Below are 5,627 nucleotides of genomic sequence, written 5' to 3'. Positions count from 1 at the left end.
CATCGCTTCATTAAATTTACATAGGTCCTTGAAACCTAGGCCTCCCTCCATCTTTTGTTGACATAACACTTCCCATTTTTTTCCAATGGATCTTTCTTCTATCTCCAATTTGACCCCACCAAAATTTACGGATTAGCATCTCAATGTCTTGACAAAGGCCCACTGGTATCTTGAAACAACTCATTGCAAAAGTGGGGATGGCTTGTGTCATGTCCCAAACTCGATCCCAGATTTGTGACCATGACTGACATGTTAATATCAAGCTTAAACCTAGTATTAACAAGAACAAACTAAACTTTTTCAAAAGCTTCCCTCTTTCTTTTCATCTTTGTTTCTTTACTTAAATGTAAAACTTTTCACTTTACATTAAGAGCATCTACACCATATTCAAAGAATAACATAATCCACTAGTTACTCAAATTCTAAATTTCACATAATACATCCCTTAATACTTTGAGGTACACAACTTTCTTTAGATCCTAAAATACACAATACTACAAAACTAAACATCAAATTGCCAATTTGGGATCTATACTTTTAAAACTAAAACCAGCTCCTTCCAAAACTCGACTAAGGCTCCCTCTGCTCCAAAATAAAACCTGTTGACAGAAAGAGTGGAAGGGGTGAGCTACACAGCTCAGTAAGGGTAAGATACATAAGAATTTAATAAGAATACATGTAAATCAAATAATTTCATTTTATAAATATTCAGATAGGAGAACATCTTTTCATGCATAGTATTTTATACTATTTATAATAATAACTTATATGCTCTTCGTAGGAAATAATTGTTATCCCTTTTCTTATCAGAATAATTTTATCAAAACCTTTCGGATTGAATTTCTTTCATTTCTTACGAAGTCACCAAATATAATGTTGATTGTTTAAAATCATATACTTACATAAATGCACACACACACACACACACACACACACACACACACACATATTCTCGTTACAAAATAATCATTTTAACTTAAATCAGATAATGGGTAACTTTGTCTTAAACTAGAAACATCTTAAAGAATAACAAAACTTTTCTTCATAAATTTCTTCTCGTAAAATATTATAACTTTCAGAGTCATAAAACTTAATGTTTTATAAAGAACAGATATCTGATAACTTTTTAACATAAACTTGTACTTTCATCAGAAGTTTTATCTTTATAAAACACTAAAACATTTTCATCAGATTCTTTATCTTTAAAGCACAATAGAACTTCAGAAATTTTTATTTTTAAAAAACATCTTTTCTTTTCATCAGAAACTTCTTTTCATGAGAGCTTTTAACTTTTCATAATGCATTTAAACAAAATCATTCTCTCATGATCAATGAAATAATATAGCTATACATAACATATTGGTTAGTCTAGTTTTGATAAGTTTGTACTTATTTGGGAGGTTTCTAGCACCGCTGTGCTAGGCATCTAGCATTCTCCACAATGCTAGGGATTCTTGGGATTATATCATAATACATATCTTCAACCATGGGGTCAGTTGGTATCCTCTACAAGTTGGCCGTAACCAACAAGGGTGGGTACAACAGAGCCAGTCTCACTTTTAATGGCCAATCAGATAACATTTTCCATAGAAAGCCAGTAATTTAACCCCTACTAGCTGAGTTCAGATCACCAGAGGACATAACCCAAAAACATTTCATACTTTTACATCAAACTAAAAATTCTCATTTTGCATAACATTTCATAATAATAGCATTTCCATTCTTTTCTTTAAACATCATGTTCATGAAATTAGTGATAGCATCAATATGCTTAAATCATATACATAAAATTTTGAAAGTTCATGAGCATATTTTTGTTTGAAACATGATTATATGCCATATCTCTAATAAAAAACCTATAAATACATAATACACTTTAAAATAACTTTATGACTTACTAAATGCCCATATAACTTATACCTTACCCGAAAGCAGATCGAGGAACCGAAAACCTATAGTCAAAGGAGTTTAGACTTGGGTACTAGTAACACCTAAACCAAATATCAAAACTTATTACTATCAATTATTCCTTATTATAAACTTACACATTCATCTCAAAACTTATATCTTAAAATCAAGGAAATCCTAATCCCACCTTAACGAGGTTCCCCAAACATAAAATACATTTATCAAACAACATAATGTACCAAATCATAGAGAAACCATTATTCTAATGTTTATATTCAGATCATGTCAAATAGCTTTAAAATCAATTCAAAATGTGTTTGAGATTGGAAGCAATAGTGCATGTATAAACTTACACAAGGCAACATACAACATGAACAAAACAATTTCATAAAAACAATATTTGAATGGTTTAGAACCCCACCTTTAGAGTACTAAACCTTGAATCAAGTTATACAAAATCTATCTATGATCCAGACATACCAAAAGATAAGCATATTAAATTATAGCTCAAAAACTTCAACCTAACTTTAGAATTAGATCCTCAAAGTTAGAGTTATCATTTACTATTTACTGCTCATTTCAGCAGTATATGCCTCATTTGTAATATACAAATGGACTATCTAAATACATCAAATCTTCATGAAATTTTATAAAGCCACTCCCCTGAATATTTAGTAAATACAATATCAATTTCAGAGTCAAAGCATAAAGCCATGATTTATTAAAAATCATAAAAGACAACATTCTCAAATCTGTCCTGACATAATTCAAGCAATTTAGAAACAAAACTATTATTTTTATATTAATCCAAATGCTATGAGACAACTTCCATTATAACCATATGTGTCTTAGATTTCATAAGAAATATCCCTAGCATCCAAATTCACTGTATACAATTTAATACATAATTTATCATGTGTAAACACAGAATCTGTTACAGTGACAACTTTGCAACATTTTCTTGTAAATTCACAAACAATTATCAAACGATGGTATTTTCATATGATATTTAATACACACGTACTAGACATATTATATAATAATATCCAACAGATCTTTTACCCATAGCTATCTTAGAAAAATACAAGATTTATAATGACCAAACAGGTAAACCAATGAGTGCAACTCTTAACAAGTTCATTAATTAACTCTTAACAAGCTTCAATTACTGAATCAGCTACACATTCAGCACCTCAATTAGCAATTCCATAAAGTTTATCTAGCTATTTTACTCATTTTAACACTTACCCATAACAGATTTCATCTTAGTCTATCATCTAGGAGCACATGTAAGCATAACCAATGACTCACTTCATATTCAGGCAATCAATAATCTCTAAATTCCAACACACCTATATACAAATTCATATAACCATCACTTATGTTTAAAATGGATAATAGACTAAAAGAATTACATTTTCCCCTTACCTTAGACACAGATTCTTGGAGTGATAGAGCTAGAATCACTCTAGCTTCAAGTTTGTAACAAGAGCTTGAGAAGGATTGAAAGAAACTTCTTGTTGCTGCTAGACCGTAGGTGTGAGAGGGAGAGGAGAGTTGAAAGCTTTTCTTTCTTTTGGTGTTGGACCCGTAGGTATGAGAAAAGGGACTCAAGAGAGCTTCTAGCTCTTTCCTTAAGAGAAAAGAGAGCAAAGTGAGGTGAGAAATTCTGATTTGTGTGGACTCGTGGGAATAGAGAAGGCTTCTTGGATGTTCTAGATATTTTGAGAAAGTCAAAGAATAATGAGGTGGAGTTTGTTTATTGCATGGCTAGCCAAGTGTTGGTCTTTGGGTTTGTCGACATGCATGGTATTTTGGCATTATGTGTTGAATTTCTATTGGTTGCATGTGTAGGTTAGAATTTTCACAATAACATCTCATCCATCATACCTAATTAAAATACCACCTAATTTTTATTGGCAATATCAAAACCCAATTTTTATTGGCAATATCAAAGCCCGGTTCTCGCTTGCAATATTTATAGCCCCATCAAAGCCCAATTCTCATTGGCAATATCAAAAGCCTAGCTTACGTTGACATTATTAAAAACCCAAGCTAACTACTTGGCACTATTTTATCGAAAGCCGAAGGTTATCAATACTTGGGAAAATACTATATCATAATTATTTCACTTAAAAGTCCAATAATGAACAATACTTTAGATTCTTAAACCTATTACTATAATATTACAGGCTCATGAAATTTATAAATTATCTACTCTTAAAATCCATGGCGATCATCTTATAAAAGCCCATGGAAAGATATGATTATTAGACCCATGACATTTATTTATTTCAAACTCATGTTCACTATCTATCTTACATCACAACATTCATAATATTTATTACCAAAACTCATGGTAATTATTCATCCTACATGTCCATTAGAGAAACTCATGAGAACATCACATTATTCCATTATAGTGGTTGCTACCATATTTATTTAAAACCCATGGTAAATATTATTTTCAAGAAAAATTTTGGAGGTCATTATTTAAAAAGCCCCAAAGAAAATATCATTTACAAAATAATTCGTGGCAAATATTATGGGAAACTATACAAGTTGTTATTTAAAGCCTATGGAAATTAATACCCAAAATCTATCATAAATATTTATTAAAGCTCATGGATTCATTTTATTTCTACTAAAGCCCATGAGGGGTAAAAAATGCATGGCAAAGCATGTCTTTAATGCCCATTTTTGTAGGCACAAGAATCTCATGGAGTAGGAAACAAGCCCAAACAAAGAAAGGGCCATGTGGCCCAACTAAAAGTGCTGAAATGGAGCAAAGTTCCAGCCCAAAATGGTCCCTAACAAGAGGTTTGAAAGTGGGCAACTAGCCCTTGTTCATCCCTAACCAAAAACAACTAGAAAACCCCTACAAGAGAACCAAGCATTTGAGGATGAACTAGGGATTGTCCCATCAGTTTTCTGCCACCCTCTGCCTGACGTGAACAGTGCCCGAGGGCTGTCATATCAGCTGAAGTCTGAAAGATGATGGAACTCCATCATCTTCCTTAAGACTGTACCTCCAGTAGAAGGGGAGTTGAAACCAAGTTATCCAAACTTCAACAAATTGATGCTATAAATGTCAAAAATGTTCAAGACATGATTCATGTGCCAAGCCCATGAATCCTAAAGGGGAAAAATTGGGAACATGTGGTTTGGAGGGTAGAAAGGGATCTCCAGCGAAACCCCCTAAAGTGGACTTAGAGCTTGACACTTGGCTTGGGGTGTTAAATCTTACTTCTTAGGGGTCCGAATCTCAATTGTAGCATTAGAATTCATTCCTGATACACGCCTTAATCCCATTGATTAGGCTTAGCCCCAAAAATCCTGACATTTAATGCAAAGCACTCTAAAATCCCATCATTACCTAAAGAGGCAAGGCAGCCCCTAAAGTAAATCTCTTACTTCTGACCAAAAATCTTAGAAAGATTAACCTTGATTCACTACCTTTGAGTAGTCCTACGCTTTTAGATTCTTGTTAATTAATGCTTTTCTAATGTACCATTATAAAAAGATGAACACCTCAGCCCACTGAGGGATAGCTACCTTCTCTGAAACTCTTGGTTTGTTTACTACTTTGCTCGTGGTGTAGCTTTCCTCAAGCTCACCACTCATCATCTTTAGCCCACACTCATCTAATCTTAGATACTCTTTTCCCTCTTTCACACAATCACAGCCCATAAATGACTCTCAACTAGTCATAAACAGGC

At 32.9% G+C, this 5,627-nt stretch overlaps 1 long non-coding RNA gene across 1 annotated transcript; it reads right to left on the bottom strand.

Moving 5' to 3' along the window:
- Nucleotides 1–296: 296 nt before the first annotated feature.
- LOC111992258 (uncharacterized) lies at nt 297–3,612 on the bottom strand. Its single transcript, XR_002880823.2, has 2 exons — nt 3,337–3,612; nt 297–599 (listed from the first exon to the last, which is right to left on the bottom strand). It is a non-coding gene; the product is annotated as an uncharacterized LOC111992258 (long non-coding RNA).
- Between the last annotated feature and the right edge of the window lie 2,015 nt (nt 3,613–5,627).

This window comes from Quercus suber, unplaced genomic scaffold, assembly GCF_002906115.3.
Source record: "Quercus suber isolate HL8 unplaced genomic scaffold, Cork oak 2.0 scaffold_341, whole genome shotgun sequence".
Taxonomy (NCBI): Eukaryota; Viridiplantae; Streptophyta; class Magnoliopsida; order Fagales; family Fagaceae; genus Quercus; species Quercus suber.
The sequence above is the reverse complement of the archived record's forward strand: the minus strand, read 5'-3'. Positions and strand labels throughout refer to the sequence as shown.